This window comes from Mustela nivalis, assembly GCF_964662115.1.
Source record: "Mustela nivalis genome assembly, chromosome: X".
In the NCBI taxonomy this organism is placed as follows: domain Eukaryota; kingdom Metazoa; phylum Chordata; class Mammalia; order Carnivora; family Mustelidae; genus Mustela; species Mustela nivalis.
In genome coordinates this window covers 127992998-128014186 of record NC_139040.1, presented here as the reverse complement: position 1 = coordinate 128014186, position 21189 = coordinate 127992998, and the positions used below count along the sequence as shown (strand labels likewise).

At 47.3% G+C, this 21189-nt stretch overlaps 1 long non-coding RNA gene across 1 annotated transcript; it reads left to right on the top strand.

Moving 5' to 3' along the window:
* LOC309855864 lies at positions 1-1947 on the top strand. Its single transcript, XR_014307012.1, has 2 exons — positions 1-1047; positions 1549-1947. It is a non-coding gene; the product is annotated as an uncharacterized lncRNA (long non-coding RNA).
* Positions 1948-21189: the final 19242 nt, after the last annotated feature.

Sequence of the window (21189 nt, the reverse complement as noted above, 5' to 3'; positions counted from 1 at the left end):
GGAGTCCAAACCCAGCCCGACCATGAGCCCACGACTGAGCACAGCTGGTGCTGAGATGCACTCGACCTGCCCCGAGATTCTTCTCAGGGCGGGTTCCTCCTCCCACAGAGCTTAGGCTCTTTCCAGCTTCCAGCCTCTCCCCACCCCCCATTCTCCCGCGTATTTTCCACTCTGGATGCTGAGCTCTTCCTGCTAAAGGATAAGGACAAGGAGCGACAGCCGTCCTGCTGTACCCAGGATTCTTTCTCAAGGACATCATCTGTGCATGTGTCTTCCCACAGTGAAGTCCGTGAGGCCACACAGAACTCACGGCTTAGTCTGTTTCTCCGTGAATTTTTAAAAACCAGAATGGTCTCACTCAAAAGGTTCTGTAGAAAGAACTGGCTTCCTGGGCGTGCCCCCTGCCCGGGCGTACAGAGCCCCATCCCAGAAAGATCACACTTGGCTCAACGTTCTTCCGGCACCATCTTGCTTTTAATTCTGAATGAGGTTTGAGTTATGGGGGCAGCTCCATGGGCAGGTTAGCAACACCACACTGCCCTTGAGCGGGAAACGGAAAAAATTTAGGCGTGAGCTCAGTCGTTGAACAGATGCTCAGAACTGTTCACAGAAATCTTTTTCAAGTCTGTTAAACACGGGGCGCCTGGGTGGTTCCGTCGTTAAGCGTCTGCCCTTGACTCGGGTGGTGATCCCGGGGTCCTGGGATCGAGCCTCACACTGGGCTCCCTGCTCAGCAGGAAGCTTGCTTCTCCCTCTCCCTCTGCCCCTCCCACGCCCCCTGCTTGTGTTCCCTCTCTCGCTGTTTCTCTCTCTCTAATAAATAAATCAATCTTTTAAAAGTCTGTTGAACACTTAACAATGACTAGAGCAAAGGAGCTAACCAGGGTGACTCCAGGCGGGGAGGTGTCGACGGCCTCCCAGCAGTGACTAGAGGAGGGACGTCTGCACAGAGGAACTGACTGCGAAACGTTGTCACTCACACTGCGAATTACCGAAAGCGTTTCCAAAAGCTACGGCGGAGGCTTCCATTGCATTTAACTTTTGAAGGTAAGCAGATACCTGCCCTTGGTGAAAATGAGGGTATCATGCACGTCTACATTTTCCTAGTATCTTTGATTTATAACGTTGCGTGTCATATCATGAAATGTATATTCTAGAAAGTGAAATCATAGGGACGAACACGCTGAGCTTTTAAAAACAGCTCTTGAATGTTCAAAGGAATCACTGTGTTTTTTTATGGGTTCTATAGCATATTCACTTCCATGAATAAATGCATTTTATAACAAATCACAAACGTGAACATCTAGCCTGTTGAACAGAGAGCTTCAGATTAAACATATAGGGCCACCTTATGCATATGTTAAAATTATATGGCTTTCTTGTTTTAGAATTATCACAGACATTTTCCGTGACTACGCTGGCCTTTTTTATTTATTTTAATTTTAGTTTGAAGTAACTTGTAAAAGGAAAACGTTTTGGTAAAGTCAGAATAACAGTTGAAATATGAGTTTTTTTATTCTGCTTATATGTGCCGAATTTATTCTGCAGTTCGCCCTAGAAGTTGTCTCCCAGAAGCTAACTTTCGACAGGACTGGCCACGTTCATGAAGATCTCTGAGATCACGCAGATCCACCACATGGGAGAACTGTAGTGTCCAGAAGGAATGGTGGGGAAAGTGATGGGGGACAATTGTCCAGGTACCTTTTGCAAGAAAGCTTGGCAAGCCTTTGCTCACGGTCGACTTGGACCCCACAGTCTGAATTTGTGTAAAGAAGTTGAGTTCACTTTGACTTTAAATGAACAAAACACCCACCCAGCAAGGACAGTGGGAAAGGGTCTTAACTGTCTGTCTCTTAACTTTTATCTGTGTGAACAAAGACCCAACTGTGTGGCCCATCTTGGTCAGGTTCTAGAAGAAACGCACAAAACAAGGTCCTCATCCAAGAAGCTGGCTATAGTCTTCCCTACCATTTATTTAGGATACAAGTTTCTTCTTCCTTTCCTTCCCTTCTGTCTGTCCCTCCTATTCTCCGCCATCCCACCCCCCGGCCGCATTGTGCACAGAGTAAGAACCTCCTGAGAAGGTTGCTGAAGATGCACTCCAGAGCTCCACGGTCACCGGCTCTGGCTCAGCGGACCTGGGTAGGGCACGGGAATCCCAACTTTTAAACAACACTTGGTGCTCCTCAGCCACTGAACCGGGGCAAGTTTGACAGACAACTGGTTCAGAAAACAGCCCACTGAAAGTGGGTTTCAGTAGCATTTATGGCTTTCTCGTTGTTTGAAGTACTTTTTCGGTGTACTTGTTGATCTAGGTTGGACATACCGAACTATTTCTCCATGATCACATCACTCCACTTTCCCCAGTACCTTCCAGTCCAATGACATAGTGTTACACTCCTTCTTCCAGAGGAGCAGCTGGTCTTTTCAAAAGCTTCCCAGCTGCAGTTGATAAGAATAAACTAGGAAGGAACCAAGCATAATCTTTCTCAGATACATCCCCCCCCCCACCGCCTTGGAAAAGCAAATTGAGAACTCCCCCTAAAATTGGGGAAGACCAATACTTAAATGTGATGGCATTCATGAGGTCCCCAGTCTTTGGGTATAGGAGACGATGACGTAAGGGGAGGTGACCAAGAGCTCTTAAGAGGAAAACTTAGAGAAACGGGAGTATGGGATGCAGTTAACAACTGAATGGATACGGATCAGATTTCCATCTTTTGTAAGAGGATTTCGGGCAAGAATGGGGTGAACCTCTCTGGTACCGCTTACTGCGCCGGCCCCTGCCAGCCAGTTTTATCCTTCTGCAAATGAAAGTGATAACTTTATGCAACAGGGCCATTGAACACGCTGTGCTTTGTAGAAAAGGACGCTCACATTCCTTTGCAATCATCTGCCTTATTTTTTTTTTTAATCACTGTGCACTGTAGATATCCTGTCAGGGGATAAGGTAAGCATACGACACGCTTTGCAGCGAGATTATAAAAATTCAGCTGCTCCATTTATAGCCTTAGAGGTATTGATGTTATTAATGGACTGGCTATTTACGAAGATGTTATTAGGAAGCGTCAGAAAACAGCTATTACTTTTGTGCGCTGAAGAACAGTCTAATGAAATTTCAATTTTTTCTGGACAGAAGGCAGAAAGGATGGTGACATAACATGATTTCAAGCTATTGCTTGTTTTCATGCCGTTTCGTCTCTCCTCCCCCAAGGCTACAATCAATCTTTCAGTTAGAATTAAATTTGGCACCCGTTGTGCACACCTACTGTAGATGAAGTCATCCCTAAAGGTTTAATCCGTCACTGCAATAATTACTAAAACGAGAAGAGCTACTAAAAAATAAAACGTATCAATATGCATGGTTCATGTTCTAAGAGAGTGTGATATTCAACTGTGAATGCTTCTTCCCTCCCAGCACCTACTGCCAGAAATTTGTAGCTTTAGCACATTTCATGGCCCCTGTCGAGTTGAGTGTCTTACTGAGCGTAGTGGCTGATGCCAGAACATTGGGTTTTGGAAACCCAAAACACAGAGCCATCAAATAAGTACTACTTAATCGTCAAATGCAGGAAACTATTTAAAATAGAAAAAGTAAGTCGTGGGTTTCCACTTCTTGACATGACCCCAATATCATAACTGGTTTGCCCCCAGCAAATTTTTGAGAATCCTAAGCACATTCAAATAAACTGAAATCATATAATTTTTACTGAACCTTAAATAATATAACTTTTAAAAACCTCATTACCCTCTTCCGACGGGCCCAGTTCTCATGTGAACTACATCAGGAATCTTTCAGTGAAATTCATATTTAAAATGTTGTGGAAATCACACTTTTTAAAGCTTTCTTAAAAGGACGTTCTAATAAACAATCACTCTTTTATTCTGTTCGTTCCTCAACGTGCAAAGAAACCTACAGGTGCTCTTCAGAAATACTGAAACTCTGTTCTGTTTAAAGACTTAAGTGGGTTGTTTCTTCTTTGATGTTTCGAGCCCAGTGAAATGTAGCTTGAGCCACTGTCACCAGGGCAGATTTGCAGAGCTGGGAGAAGGCACCAAGGCAGCGTTTCACAGGAAACAGTGCCACATGCTGGCCACGTCCGTAAAATGCGGCCTCAGAGTCCTTCCTCTGTGATGACCTGATTGTGGGACGAAACTGTCAGCTCCAACGCATGAATCTGACGAGGACAGTCATGCCGCGTTCTCAGTAAAGACTACTGCGATTCACGCCGGGGTCGATTTAGGCACCAAAAGGCTTTCCTGTGTTAATGCGGTCCCACTGAACTAAATTACGGAAATGAGCGCAGCAGTCTCCAAATGAATTTTTTCTTCGCTTATGAACACTTTTTAAAAAAAGTTTTTTATTTATTTACTTGAGAGAGCACGAGTGGCGGGGGGGGGGCGGTCACAGGGAGAGGGAGAAGCAGACTCCCCGCTGAGCAGGGAGCCCGACCCCAGGATCATAACCCGAGCTGGAGGCAGAGGCTTGGCTGACTGAGCCTCCCGGCCCGGGCCCGGCCATCCTATTAGCTACAGCACCGAACGACAAGGGCCAAATGTGTGCGAGTTTTGTTCGAAGAACCTTCCGTTCAGAAACCTCTGCAGCTTACACATCGCTTGCTTCTTAAGGGTCCCCGAAACGTGCCACTGTCCCTATGAAATCCACCGCCAGGGGAGACTAATGCACAGAAAGGAGACGCGTTATCTGCAGGGCTGGGAGGCGGCGGGGGACGGGGGAGCCTTTTGAGCGGCAAACGGGCCACTTTATACAAGGTGAACCTGGAGTCCAGACATGAAGATAAACCCATTTAAGGACGAGAAGGAAGCACCGGGATACTCCGACCCTGTGAACAGACCCACGAACGCACCCACGTCACGAACGCATGTTCCTCTTCTGAATCCACGGGGGAGTGGGAGGGAGAACAGAGTCCTGTAGGACCGAAAAGGAACAAAAACAAAAAGTCTGGGTCCATTTGCGGGATTTCCGGCAGTGGCGAAGTGGCTCCCGCTGGAGAATATCCTCCGTCTCCTTGAATTTGGGGCATTTCAGCGGGTGGGAAGTCAAAGGTCATCCCCTTCCCTCTCCTCCCTCCGGGGGCTTCTGTACTTTGGAATGCCCCCCCACACACACTTCCACACACGCTCACACTCCCTTGCACATACAGTGTTGGCTTTCGGCTCCAGAGAAGGAATGCCAGGGGCTCAGGGATCCGAGCTTCCCCGGGACCCAGACGGACAACAGGCAGCGGTCAGAGACGGTGACCAGCCCCGCCCTGTGCTTGAGTGAGGTTCCGCGCGCGAATGTTCTTCCTGGGGTCCTTCTGGATATCACACCACATGGAGAAAGGACTCCGTGATATGATAACACCGTCTGTGCTCCAAAAAGAACTTAAGTGAAGGAACGGACTTGTGTTCAAACCCTTTCTGGGTCTTCTGCAAATAGTTAGAAGCCACCCCTCTGGAAGGCGGCAGTCGACCAGCATTCAGCTGGGAGAGATTTGTTTTCAACATGTTGAGATGCAGCACGTGCGGACTGTGCTGGGAGAGATGTGCAGTTGCGAACAACCTCACAGGTGCCCTGCTCCTGCAGCCCGGAGACAGGCGAGGCCCGGGAGTCACGCCGAGAGGCACAACGGGAGAGCGGGTCCCGCCCTCACACCAGCGGGGCGTCACCACGGGAATGACGGCTTCCTGGCCACAGGCACCGGGGAGAAAGGAAAGAAGTCAGTCCTTTCTGTTTTCAAACAACTGTGTGCATGCTTGTATCATTAATTTAAGATCGAAGACGCTTTGCCCCTGACAAAGGTGTTATCCACCCTCCACCCCAAAAATCAAGCGAAATTACCATGATGTCTGCAAAATGTTTTCAGTTAGGGAGGGATTTTGAGGAAGGATATTGTTTGAAGACGAAAAAGGGTGAACGGTATCCGTTTGGATTTAACCCACGACTAAACCTGAGTTGCGGAAACAAGGTATATATCTTCCACTTCGCCCCTTATTTATTTGAGAGACATTTATTTATTTGAGACTGATTTATTTGAGAGAGAGAGAAAGAGAATGAGTAGGAGGGGTCGAGGGAGAGAATCTCAGGCAGCCTCCACGCTGAGCGCCGAACCCGACGCAGAGCGCCGAACCCGACGCAGAGCACGCCCGGGGCTCAATCTCGGCACCCAGAGATCGCGACCTGAGCCGAAACCAAGAGTCCGACGCTTAGGGGACTGAGCCCCCCAGGTGCTCCAAGGAACGGGTCTCCTATGCAAACTCCTTCACTTGTTTACATCTCGAGACCTGCCTCTTGTAAAACAGAGGTCTCAGTAGAAACCACCTCCCCAGATACCGTATTTCAAAAGGACTAGGTTGGGTCCTTCAACAAGGACCGAGTACTCCAACTAGGCAAGGTAGATAGAGCATTTACAGGATTAACCCGCGAATTTATAAGTTTTGTTTTGGCTTTTAGCTACTCTTGTATGTTTTTAAAATTTTTTTTAAAAGATTTTATTTATTTATTTGAGAGAGAGAGAGACAGAGACTGAGCATGAGCAGGGGTAGGGACAGAGAGAGAAGCAGGCTCCCCAGCTGAGCAGAGAGCCCAATGTGGGGCTCGATCCCAGGACCCTGAGATCATGACCTGAGCCGAAGGCAGAGACTTAACCAACTGAGGCGCCCAGGCGCCCTCTTTTATTTAGTATAAACTTTATATCAGGGTTTCTCCACCTCGGCACTACTGACATTTTGGGCAGGTGATTTGCAGTGGGGAGCTGCCCTGTCCCGGGGGGAGCTTAGCCGGCTCCCACCCCCTGGACATCAACGGCAGCATCCCACCCACCCCAACAATCTGTTCTAGTTTCAGGCAGAACCATGTGTCCCCTGAGTCCAGTGCGGGGGGACAGCAAAACTGCTGGCAGTGGAGAACCACCCATTTGACTTAACGTAGAAGTCTGACCCCATGAAAGGAAAGGTAAGATAAGAATGATGCTTAAGTGACTTCTGAAGCAGACGTCTGTTTCGGAACATGAGAGCCGACTCCCCTTTCCAAAATGATTTATCAAGACAGCTTATGAGACAGGAATGGTATTGGTGAGATACAAATGATGACAGAAGAAAACGCCCCGGGCGACTGCCATCTGCCTCCCCAGAGCACTCACGATAAGCGTTTCCACCTAGAATATTACCCAGAGAGAACTCACACAGCAGGTGGGGACGCCAGACTCGTTTTTGACACCTGGTCAAACACTCAACCTGATTTTCAACATCTTTTTTAAGACTCGGTGTTTGATACACGAAATGACCTTGTGGGGAGTGGAATTATACATTTTTTTCTTACTAAATTCTTTCTTAGTCAGCTTTCAGGTGAATATACATAAAATAGAATTAAGTGGGACATGATAAAAAACCGCAAATTTTAAAGGGACACTCGACTCTCAAGGAACGCAGTTATGGAGCCGATACAGTTGTGATACAAAGTATTTCTGTCCCTGTCGACAGTTTTCTCATGCCTGTGCCAACCTCTGCCCTCACCCCAGCCTCCATCAACCGGTGATATGATTTTTGTCCTTCCATGTTTGTCTCTTCCAGAATGTTCTATAAATGGGATCCTATGGGACGAAGCTTTGAGTCTGGCTTTTTTGCATTTAGCGTAATGCTTTCCAGTTCAATGTATTTGGTGCAGGAATAATTGGTTCCTTTATTTATGAGAGGTTTTTTGTTTTCGTTTTTGTTTTTTTCTAGAAAGAGCATTATAGTGAGAGAGAGCACGAGCAGAGCAGAGGGAGGGGCAGAGAGAGGGAGAAGCAGACTCCCATTGAGCAGGGAGCCCGATACGGGGCTCCATCCCCAGCTGGGATCATGACCTGAGCTGAAGGCAGACGCCTCACCGACAGAGCCACCCATACATCCTGAAGTTTTTGAAAGTCTGATACGGAAGTTCACTAACAGCCTAAGACTATCTAAATTACGGGAACCTGCAACACATGGAAATCCTTCACACCACACTCAGCTCTCTGCTCCCCAGCTCGCAGTCTGGCTGACTGAATGCAGCAAGCTGGGTTACAGCTGCCTACAAGGGGCAGCCAAGGGCAGGGCGCGGGGGAGCAGCACCAGCATTTGCCCCCAGACTCAAGATAGCTGGAACTGGGCCTCATGACGTGCTGTCCCAGGCAAAGCAACGTGAAGCTAAAAGCTCTAGAAAGCAATACTGACTTGTCCCACCCTCCCCCAGGAAAACCTGAATGAGGCCCAGGGAACCAAGAAAGGAAGGGCTCTAAGCGTCATCTAACAAGAGAGAACAAACCAGGAGTCAGATCAAAGATGAACCCAGGACTAAAGAAAGACTTCTTAAATAAAACGCGGAATGCATTCGCTAACCACCGAAACAAAACATTGATTGATTCACTTACATTAAAATTAAGACATGTTGTCCTTTGGAAACATCTTAAAGAAAGAAAAAAGAGACTCCTTCCAGAGTAGGAGAAACTATGTTCACGGCACACACAACGGACAAGATGTTGGAAAGAAGACTAGCGCAGGAATTCCTACAAATCAGCAGGAAAAGAGGACACAAACAGATCAAGAGAAAAATAAGGAAAAGCTGTGACTAAGCTTGGACAGATGACGGGACACAGATTTCCAGAAGATGTAGGAAGAAAGGTTGAGCATCACTGGTGGTCAGAAAAAGAATACGTAAAATAAGGGCAAAATAAGGGATGTTCTTTTCTACCCTTTTTCTTGTCTACCGTGGAAACTTTGACTATGCTACAACTTGGAGAGTAGGAGTCCCCATAGTGGCTTTTATACATTGCTGGCAGGGGCAGAAACCGATGCCCTGACTCTGGAAAAGGGCCAGGCATCATGTCTACACGACTGTCCAATCCCACGATCACTGATTCCTCAATCCCACTTCCACGCAACCCAAGGGAAGCTACTGCACATCATCATATGCACGGTAGACAGACGTGTTCATAGCAGGACAGCTCATGTTGGCAAGACCTTAGAACCAACAGACAGCCATCAGGGGGAGGGCAGATGCATAAACTCCGAGGTAATCTCATAGGACGTAGTATCCAGTTGTCAGCATAAATCAGCTACCGAGGTGTATGTGGTTAAAGATCCACCATTGTAATAGAACAGGAAGTGTCTACTGTTACAAGAGAATGCATATAGCGGGTTATCCTTGCTTGGTAGTGAAAGGATGACTAGGATCAAAACTGTATTGATCAGTGAGCATATCTGTGCAATAAATATATTTTAAAAAGTAAAGGAAATAGTTGACCTAGACTGCAGGGTCATGGTAGACAAAGCAGGAGGACTGGCTGATGATAAACGATATAGCTTGTCTTGCCCAGAATGGGATCTGCTGCTGTCCATTACACTATTAACAATAACGAATTCAATAGCTCGTTCAACATGTAAAATGGGCCATATTTTGAACAATGGTGAAAACGTGATGAACCAGGAATTCTAATTTATCCAACCCTGCGTTCCTGAAATTTAATCTAAAAATATAATGAAGTAAAAATAAGTGCCGGACACAATGTGTTCAATTGAGCAATAATTCAGGATCCAAGGCCTCTATAACAATATGAAATGAATTATTTGTTGAAAGAATGAGTCAGAAAGCAATCTGTTTTTTCTGGGTGTGAAGTCAGAGAACAAAAGGGTTTAGTCACTGAATGTTATTGTTTTCGGGAATCGTAAGGAAGAGAAGGCAGTGTTTCGATGCTGACGGTGAGGAACAAGGGTTTCGAATCCCTAGGAAAACGACAGGTCCCTGTCAGACAGACTAGAAGGTAAAATGCAAAAGGGAGGGGGTGCCGGCTTCCTGGGAAAACAGGAGAGCGACGTGGTTTAAAGAACCAGCATGAGAATGCCCGGTCAGTCACATGGTCCATGGGCCCGTGGCTGCCTCCTGCTAGGGGACATTTTGCTTGTCAGCTCTTCGTGCTCCGGGTAGGTAAAGATTTGACGATTGTCACATACAGATGATATTCACAGCCACGGACTGATGGACATCGCCTCGGGAGCAAGCATGAATATAGATGCAATCGCTATTTTTTAAAATCATCTATGTGATTCAGATGCCACCACAATTGAGAATTAAGAAGAAGGCTTGTCCTTGAATTCAAACTATGTGTTTAAGAAAAATAATGGGGATTTGTTGAAAATGGTGAGAAACGCACAATTTTGGAACATCGACACCATTGAAGTTTTGGACAGATCATCCTTAGATGTGGGAGAAGCTGTCCTGTGCACTGTAGATGTGGTGGCAGGACCCAAAAATGTCTTCAGATGTTGCTCAATGTTCCCTCAGGGGACAAAAATGCTCCCCTTGAAAACCAGTGATGTAACCAATTCTCACATTCCAAGATCTAAGGAGTACTTTCGTTCTAAGAAGACCAAAGGAACAAACATGTTGTTCAGTGAAAGCAGCAGTGTATCCGTAATCCCAGAAAAGGGAGCAAGAGAGAGGCCGGGTCTTTCAGGGAGGTTCTAGATGCGTCTGTAACTCACACTACGGGAAAGTCTTCCATTTCTCCTAGTTCGCACTTGGGGATCTGCACCCCACGCCACCTCCACTCCGCTCTCTTTTCACAGGCCTCAAAGAGACGTCTTGTCAAGACATACAAGCCCCCTCGTCCCTCTCTCCCTCAGGAAGGTGGTCAAGAGCTCGCAGGCTAGCCCCTCCCTCGCAGCATCACGTTCTCAGCCCCCTTCCGACCAACGAATGTACGGACGTGCTCACCTCGGTCAGTTGCTGGAAGCCCAGCCAGGAGGGAGGAATGGACATAGCATCGTTGTCCATGCGCCTGCCTTGTCTCCTGCCACGCAGAAGGTTTCTGTGTTTCTCGTTCGCTACCCTCCGCTGGCCCACGGCGGTGTGCTTCACGCTCTGGCAACAAGCTCAGGAAGACCCGTCCATCCGGGGACTATCTGAGCCCCTTCCCACGTTTCAGGCAATGCTCTAGACACCGACGCAGCAGTGGACACGATGGGGTCCCCACCATCCTGGAGGTTACTTCTTAACAGGCACGGAGGTCCACCTTGTCCTGGTTAATGAGATGCGGCCCTACAGTGTGCACTTTCCTATTGCTTGAGCTCCGCTTCTCAATAAATATTCAACTTCTCGTTCCAAAGAGTGTTAAGGACGAGCTCTTCAGATGTTGAAGCGGCGAACCTGCGTGCAGGCGGGCACCGTTACTGGTCTGCTGGGGTCGTTTTGTTACCCGCCGCGGCCCTGGGCTTCGTCGTGAGAGGCGGACGAGCGTGACTGATGTCATGCTGAGCTACAGTCAAAAGCAATGGACTGTTTGGGGCAGCGAGTGAGGGCACTTAGCAGTCCTGGTGGTGAGCTCAGGTCCACTGCCATCCATCACCCGGGGGCACTGGGGCCCGTCGGTGCTGGGGCGATGGTACGGCTCCACGGTGCCGGGGCTCCCAGCACAGGGAGCTTTGCGTGGGGTCACCCGTGTTGATGAGCCATGGGCTCCATCGGAGCTCAGGGCTGATAGGTGTGTACATGGCAGCCCTCCAAGGATGAGTCCAGGAAAACAGAATTCGTCGTGGTGAGTCTTGGCCAAAGCTGTGACAACGGCCTGGATTTCTGCGCACTTTGCGATCTGCCTGGCTGGGACTGAACATATACAGCAGCCCCGGGAACACCGCTGGGTTTCCTCTCGGCCAGCCACTTGTGAACCGGGCCCTGGCATTCAGGAGGACCTCTGGGAACCAAGGGCACAGCTGAGCCAGAGGCCTTCCAACAGGCAGGCGAGTGGGAGATAACATTTTCCACAAAGGGGGAGCTACAACTGTGGGAAGCAGCGGCACCCCAGAGCCACATCAGTGGCCTTCCTGAACCCCCCTTTCATTCAGACAGCTGAGCCTTGGTGGGTGCTCCCCACCTTGTTGGTCACTGAGTCACCGCTGACCCAGCTGGAACGGGAATATCGGTCAGGAATGTCACACACCGTCTAGAGCCCAGCGTTTGGTTTAGACAAGAGCCCGGCGAGATGTGAGCACTTGCACACCCCGGGGAGCAGGGAGGATGGTCCCTCGGGAGCCAACATTCAACTGAGCCATCACTGTGTGACTCTGTCCCCTGCGCAGAGCTCCCCAGCCCACAGGGACAGATGCCCCTGGTCTTCAGTTCTGCTTGGGGACAGGGAGACCTTGGTCCCAATCCTCACGATCTTGCTGCTCCAGCGGCAAGGCTGAGGGGCGGAGGGTTCCCAGAGACAGCAGATCGGCCGCAGGAGGCAAAGCACATGTCCTTTGGTTTCCAAGTGCCTGGCGCATGTTCACCGATTTGATTCGGCACCTGCTGTAGGTTTCCTTGTCTCTTTCCTCGTCAGTCGAATTATACACTCTTGGAAGTCGAGAAACTTTTGTTCAAAGTCTGCCTAAAGTTCCGTAGAGATTAAAGCCCAAAGCCTGAACGGCAGTCCAGGAGATGTGCAGAATCTGAGGGAGTTGGCACGTTCCGCCGTGACCGGAGCCACCCAACGCATGGTACCAACGATCCAGCACGTTCACCGGAAGGGACTGAGGGCCGCGATCACGTTCAGGGTGGGAGCAGTCTCCTGCCTGCTGTGTGCTGTCTTCTCTGGGCCAGCGTGATTCCCCTACCCTCTGGCACCTTCCACAAAGATGGGAGAAAACGGAAGAAAGGAGCCCACGTTTGTCTTCAGATGCTGAAATCCTGTTGGAGATGAAGGAGGGAACGCGTAGCTCTGTGAGATAAAGCAGAAGCGACAAAACCAAATTAAGAGACGCACTCTCCTCAAAATGCTTACAGTGTGGCTTTCTAACTTGACCAGGGTCCTCACTAACGCTTTTGAACTTGACATCCGAATGCTCCTTGCCTCTACTCTGCGATCAGGTAGGACGACAGCGGCCACGTGGTCACAACTCGCGTGGACTTTCTGTCTCTCGGTGGAGCGTGTCGCCATTATGGACTTCCAATCGTACTAGAGTTCCAGAAGATATCTGAGAAGCAATTCTAGAACCATCATCCCAGACTTTCCAATGACACTGGCTGACCGGATTGATTTTTATTTTTTGTACCAAAATGCCTAGCCTAGCAAATGGGAAATTTCAGTGAAACATCCATGGTTGGTTCAAAATAAAGTAGTGAAACTATGAAGATCATTGCCAGCTGGGTTTGTGGGACTTGTACGCCCATCAACGGGGCCTACTGGGAAAGCGTAAAATAAAATGCGCGCTGCTTTTTATGAGGTTATTAGAATGTACATGGTAATCGCTGCAAAATGCGAGACCTGTCTTTCTATCTATGTACGACGTGCTAGAAGATGGCTTAAAATGGTTTGAGATTGGTAAATGATACCTATTTCACTGTCTTAAAAGTCTGTGTCGTGGGACACCTGGGGGTCTCAACTAGCTGAGCAACCAACTCTTGGTTGTGGCTCGGGTCGTGAGAACTAGCCCCACATCAGGCTCCCCACTCAGTGTGGAGTCTGCTGGTGCCTTTCCCTCCCCTAGGCCCCTCCCCAGCACTTTCTCTCTCTCTAAAATAAATACTTAGAATTAAAAAAAAAAAAAAAACTCTGTCCTTAGAGAGCTAGTCACTTTTTCTGTCATCCCCATAAATTGGTATGAGTTTTTTCTTTTTTTTGAGAGTCCGCAAGGGGTGGCCGGCATACGGGATGGGGAGGAGCAGAGGAAGAGGAAGAGACAAAATCTCAGGCAGGCTCCGTGCCCAGGGTGGGACTCAATCCCACGACCCTGAGGTGATGACTCAGGCTGAAATTCAGTTGGACACCCAACAAACTGAGCCACCCAGTTGCCCCAAATTGGCTGACTTTTTTTAAAAAAGATTTTATTTATTTATCCATAACACACAAAGACAGAGAGGGACACAGTGAGCGAGAGAGAGAGAAACAGAGGGAGGGGGAAAAGCAGGCTGCCGGCTGAGCAGTGAGTGTGATGTAGGGCACGACCCCAGGACCCTGCAGACTTTATGCTGAACAAGGAGTCAGATCCCATGACACCGACATCACAAAGTGAGCTAAAACCAAGAGTTAGAGGCTCAGCTGACAGCACGGCCCAGGCACCCCCCATATGACATTTGATGAAAAATTTAGAAGATGTGGTTTTGGGGGTGGGTAATGGGTGAGCCCGGTGGTGGATATTTAGGAGGACACGTATTGCATGGAGCCCTGGGTGTTATATACAAACAATGAATCATGAAACACTACATCAAAAACCAATGATGTATGGGATGGTGACTAACGTAACATAATTAAAAAAAAAAAAAAAGATGTGGTTTTCCTGCTTTGTATGTTGTACTCCCTGAGAATAATCAAGTAGTTAATTATCTTCTCTGAATATATACTAATATTTTATTTGTTTTATTTGCATAATGTTCAAATACAGCTAAATTAAAAAGCCACTGAAACTTTATGAAAATATATAGCAATGAAGTATTAACTGGAAGTGCCACCAATCTTAGCATTTTCCATGGGGCTCAGACACCCTCTCATTTGACTTCATTTTTGTAAGAAGGAAGACCTAAGTTGTTATATTCCTTGGTACTTTAGGATTATCGTTTAGTATTAATTAGTCTGTAAAAGAAATTCTTCTATTCTTCTCTGAGTCTTACAGAGGAAGGAAGGAAGGCTCAGAGAAATTCAGCAATTTGCCCAGGGCACACAGCGCTAAGTGTGGAATTGTCCAAACCCAGGTCCAGCTACTCCAAAGCCCATGCATTTTGCGTCCGACCATCCTTCCGGACCCCAAAAACGAACAAAAGGATTTGGAAGGATGAAATAAATGGAAAGGCAGGAAAATTCGCCATGGCATTCTTCGTAAGGGTATGAAGTTAAAGGCTAACATTCAAATCTTACACAGATGTAAAAGATTTTTAAGTAAAAAGTTAACGCTCAGAACAATATTAACCCAGTGAACTGAAAGGATCACATTAGTCAGAAGATTGAGTGACTACAGGTCAGAAGTCAAGAGGAGAGGTTGATGACCAGCTTCACATGTCTAGAAGCATGGACCCCAGCCAGGCAGATGGCTGGCGCCTATGGCCACAAGCTCGTCTGTGGAGCAGAGGTCAGGAGACTTCACAGGTGATCCCAGAGTCTAAACCAGGGGTCAGCAAATTATTCCCCGAGGGCCAAATATCCTGCCTGCTTCCTGTTTCTGTAAATAAAGTTTTATCAAAACCCAGCCACTACCATACATCTGCATATTATCTACGCTGCCTTCACCCTACGTGACTCCTTGAGTAGTTGGAACAGAGACCTTAGGACCACCAAGCTTAACATATTCACTCCCTGGGCCTTTCCCCAAGCCCTGGAATGAAACACAGACCAACTGTAAGCCAAATGGCCTCCTCTTTCCTCTTCTTCTTCTCCTTCTTCTTTTTTGGTTCTGCCCGTTCGTTTCATGTTTTTTTGAAAGGTTTTCATTTTAATTTCAGTATAGTTAACATTACAGTGTTCTATTATGTTCAGGTATACAATATAGTGATTCAACCATTCCACACATCACTCAGTGCTCAATCCAAGTGCACTCTTCAATCCCCATCACCTATTTAACCCAACCCCACCCACCCACCTCCCTTCTAAGAACCACCAGTTTGTTCTCTCTAGTTAAGAGTCAGCTTCTTGGTTTATATCTCTCTCTTTCCTCTGCTCATTTGTCTTCTTTCTTCAATTCCATGTATGCGTGAAATCATATGGTATCTGTCTTTGTCGGACGGACTTATTCTGCTCAGCATCATACTCTCTAGCTCCACGTCATGGCAAATGGCGAGAGTTCCTTCTTTTTTATGGCTGCATAGTATTCCATTGGATACCTATACCACGTCTTCTTTATCCATTCATCAACTGATGGACACTCGAGTTGCTTCCCTAACAGGGAGCATGTACCCTTTGTGTTTTTTGTTTGTCTGTTTGTTTTTAAAGATTTTATTTATTTGAGAGAGAGAGAACACGCACAAAGGGGGAAGGGCAGAGCAAGAGGGAGAAGTAGACTCTGCACTGAGCAAGGAGCCTGACGCAAGGTTCAATCCCAGGACCCTGAGATAACAACCTGAGCTGAAGTCGGCCACTTAACTGACTGAGCCACCCAGATGCCCCGCATATCTCCCTTTGAATTAGAGTTTTTATTTTTTGGATAAATACCTACAAGTGATGGGTGATAGAATAGTTCTATTTTTAAAACATTCTGAGGAACCTCCATACTGTCTTCCACAGCAGCTGCACCACTTTGCATTCCCAGAAAAGGGAGCACAAGTGTTCCCTTTTCTCCACATGCTCAACAACACTGGTTTCTTGTGTTGTTGATCTTAGCCATCCGGACAGGTATCTCATCATGGTTTTGATTTGCATTTCCCTGATGAAGAATAATGTTGAGCATCTTTTCATGTGTTTGTTGGCCATCTTTGGGTCCTCTTTGGAGAAATGTCTGTTTGTGTTTTCTGTCCATTTTTAAATGGATTATTTGTGGGGGGTTTTGGTATTGAGTTGTATAAGTTCTTTATAGATTTTGGATACTAACACTCTGTAAGATATGTCATTTGCAAATATCTTCTCCCATTCAAAAGGTTGCCTTCCACATACTATAGACAGAAAATTCTAAAGATTGCACCAAAAAACTACCAGAACTGATAAATGGATTCAGTAAAGTCACAGGATACAAAATCAATGTACAGAAATCTGTGGCATTCCTACACACCAATAACAAAGCGGCAGAAAGTGAAATTAAGAAAATAATCCCATTTCCAAGTGCAACAAAAACAAATAAACAGGAATAAACTAAATCAAAGAGCTGAAAGAACTGGAAACTATAAAACATGGATGAAAGAAAGTCGAGATGATACAAGAAAAAAAAAAAAAGGAATGACATTCCATGCTCATGGATTGGAAGAACAAACCTTCTTAAAATGTCCACACTACCAAAATCAATCTACAGATTTAATGCAATCCCTAGCAAAATACCAAAAGCATTTTTCACAGAACTAGAACAAACAATCCTAAAATTTGTATGGGACCACAAAAGACCCCAAACAGCCACAACAATCTTGAAAAAGATAAACAAAGCTGGAGGTATCACAAGTCTAGACTTCAAGTTCTATTACAAAGCTGTGATCGTCGAGTTAGTACGGTATTGGCACAAAAACAGACACATAGATCAATGTAACAGAACAGAAAACTCAGAAATAAACCTACAACTCCATGATCAACTAATCTTCAGCAAAGGAGGAATGAATATACAATGGGAAAAAGACAGTGTCTTCAATAAATGGTGTTGGGACAACTGGTCAAGTACATGCAGAAGAATGAAAGTAGACCACTTCCTTACACCACACACTAAAATCAACTCAGAACGGGTGAAAGACCTCAATGTGAGACCTGAAACCATAAAAACCCTAGGAGACAGCACAGGCAGTAATTCCCCTGACACAGCCATAGCGACATTTTTCTAGATATATCTCCTGAGGCAAAAGAAACTATTGGGACTATTTCAAAATAAAAAGCTTCTGCACCATGAAGGAAACAATCAACAAAACTAAAAGGGCAAATAGAGTTCTTAGTGTCCCCAAACCACTCGGTCTGCCTCTTGTGGGCATATCATCGCCCTAATTTTTCCAACGATATCATTTTGCATCAATCTCCGACACCGCTTTCTGTTTACTAGTTCAGTAGCTGTCTAGAGGGTCCTTCTCCCTCACACCTGACCTTCACACTGTTGGCCAATGCCAGCGGAGTGAGCCCTTAAAGTGCAAAGAAGACGATGACACTCCCTGCCCCTCCGCTCCCACCCTTCCGTGGCTTCCCATCCCTGAAGATTAAATTCTCTCTCTCTTCCGATCTGCCTCCTCCCTCTTCGACCTTGCCTTCTCCTCGTTCTGTCCACTCCAGCCCCAAAGCACATCTTGCTGAGTTCAAGTCTGTTCCCCCCCCTAATGGATCAGCAAATGCTCCTGCCCACGCCAAAGACATTTTTATATGCTTCTTCCCTTCACCCTCCATTTCTCCTCTTAAATGTCACCATGTCGGTCTTTGCCCCCAAGGAAAATAATGCCGCAAATTGCAGAAGCGACACTCTTAGTCTTTGTGAGTTTTGCATTTTGACTGTCATGCAAGAAGCAACAGCAAATTTCCTCAAAATTCTCAATACATAGAACATGGTATGTGACTAGATTTTCACTTCCCTATCCTCAGCATAACCCAAAGAAAGTTACAAAATGGATTTACGCGTTAAGAATGTTCTTACCAGGTTCTTCCGATTTCTCCATCTCTAGCACTGCACATACTCTCCACTCCCCTCACTCACTAGACCCGACCTCATTTTCTTCCTAACACTCACCTCTGCCTGAGATTGTAGAACTTCTTTATACCTTTGTTGTATTGACTTGTTTGTTCTGGATCTCAATTAAAATTTAAGCTCCGCGAAAGCAGGGTTTTATGTATCCAATTTGCCGCTGTTGACGCAGCATAATGCAACAAGTAGTGAATACTTATTAACCATTCAGTAAGTATTAACAGGAAATTGGATGGATCTTCACGCTTACAGATGAAATACGATGGTTTAATTCCTGTACCCTGCCATTAGGCTGATGGCGCTGACATTTTTTGGACCCAACTGGTCCAGGGCATGTTACCTGGTGCCCCTTCCCTTTCTGACCTTACCTAATCCTGCTTTTCCCCTTTCAGACTTAAAAAAAAGGATCTGCGACCCCAACGTACTCAGCCTTAGCATCTTTGTTCTTGCAGTTTCCAGTGCCTAAAACACGCCGGTAGCAGCATTTTACATAACCCGCGTGTCGCCGGTCCCGTCTTGGCTCAGATGCAACTTTTCTCCGCTAAGCCGACCTTGCCCCGCATGTCTGAAGCCGGGAACTGCTGCCACCCTGAGACTCATGATCCCCCTCCTCTCCACTACTTTTTTCCTCCCATGGGACCCACCACTCTTTTTGAGATGAAAACACCGCAGCATCCAATTATCCTGATGGAGAATATAATAATCATGTAAAATATAACGATAAATGATATACAGTGCTTCCTGTTGATGATGTCTCCCTAAAACATGAGCTCCACAGGGGCAGAAATCTTTTTGCATTGGCTCCACGGCTCGTACCTGCCTATCTTGGTCTGTTCTGGCGGCCGTGACGGACATGCCGTCGGGTCGGTGGCTTACACAAGCATTCATGTCTCCCAGTTCTGGAAGCTCGAAGGCCAAGAGGCTCGAAGGCACCAAAATATCTGGTGTCTGGCCAGGGCCACTTTCCGGTTCATCGATGGCTGTCTTCTCTCTGCGTCCTCACATGGCAGAAGGGGTGGGAGAACTCTTTGGGATCTCTTTTGTAAGATTGCCCGTGCCTGAGGAATCCACACTCATGACCTGATTACCTCCCAAAGACCCCAACTCGAAGTACTCTCATGTCGGGAGTCAGGTTTCAGCATACGGATTCTGGGTGGACACACACATTCAGTCTACGGCACCCCCTTCCCTCACGACCCCCCGGGGCCAATCCCCGAAAGCTGGTCCCAGGCTCTCCTACCGCAGGCTTTCAGCGGGGTTTGGCCAATGGGGGGGATCTACAGGGGCATCCAGGATCTAGAGCCTCTAGACACGCCAATGGGACTGCAGCTTCCGCCGTGTTTCCAACACCGTGCATCTGGAGGTCACTGCCTCGTCCCTTGTTCCTTCCACTGGGAGTGACACTGGCCCGTAGAGGTCATTCTCTGCTTTGCTTGACCATCCTGTATTAGCTGTAGTACTTCCAACACCTTCTACCCACTTCCTGAATTAAATTCCCACTGGTTCAAACACCTAGAGTAGTTTCTGTTTTCCTAGTAGACCTGGAAATACACAATTCTATTTCTTTTGATTCTGAGCAGAGGACTTGGATGTCAGGTCAGAGAAAGTGAAGCAGTTCGGGGGGCAGTGACACACTCATGACGATCCACATAATGAAACCAAGTAACTTAGCAGCTCAGTAGGTTTCGCCGAAACACTCTCGTTTTATAGGTTTTCTTCATTAGCATACGGGAGACGCACTATAAATCACTCACTGTAGACAACAGCTGTAATCGCACGTACAGTAGATCGGCAGTCACATATGGCAAAGTGATTTATCAAGAGATTTTAATTATGTAAAGAGACACATTAAATTTATCTCTGTGTCCTCATCAGCCAGCTCAATGCCTGGAACGTAACGGCTACCTGATAAATGCTCATTTAATGATGAAATGCATGAAGTGAAAATACTAAAAATCATGCACACCGGGCTTCCCACGTTATAAGATAAGGCAGCACAAGAATTCTGGCAACTCATGAGTCTGTGAATGAAGAAAACCCCCCTGGTTGGTCACACAGAAAGGCTGCAGCCGCACAGCCATGTGGGGGTCCCGAGAGGAGGGCGCCTCTGGTCGGATCTCAGGGCACCTGGCCGCCCAAACCTCCACAAACCGCCTCGCTCACCATTGCCTTCTCCTCAGTCTCGGCGTCTTGCGACAGGAAACACCGACGGATGGATGTTTGCCAGGGAGAGAGAAGTACTCAGAACTCAGGTCTTGGTGCGGAAGGCCATTTCCCTGAGGTGCTGGTGTTCAGTGCACAGTACAGAAATGGTAAGGATGACATTACAGAGAGGGAGGGGCAGAAGACAAAAACTATTGTATCCTGTCGTGCAGGCTGTTACCGTGGCCTGGCTTGAATGGCTCGCCGGGACAGAGAGCCAAGATTCCATGATTTCTGGCTCCAGCTTTCATAAGCGAAGAGCTCCCTGCAAACCTGATACCCCCTTGGCCAACGCCGGCTTCAGAGGCTCCTTGTGGAATGACGACTGCCAATGCTTCTGGTAGACTAGAGGAGCCGCACTGTGCAGCATGGTTTATGGAGGCACAGAGGCCCTACTCTGACACTCTGGTGTCCTGGCCCTTGGCATGTCTCCCCGTGGCCCACACAGGCCAACTTTGACCACACCCTGACCCATGGCTGGTTGGAACATCCTATGATTCCTTCTGGGGCCAGGGGAGATCGCCCTGGTGGGGAGCTGCTGTCGGACATCTCCCAGCCCCACTTTATGGTCATCTCTCCTCCAACGGACTACACGCAGTCACCCAGTGCGTGGTGTCTGTCCCCTGACCTGTTTGGTTCTGTGTTGTCCTTTATGACGAAAGTCGTGGACAGCGGCTGTCATGAGGACCTTCCTTTGGCTGC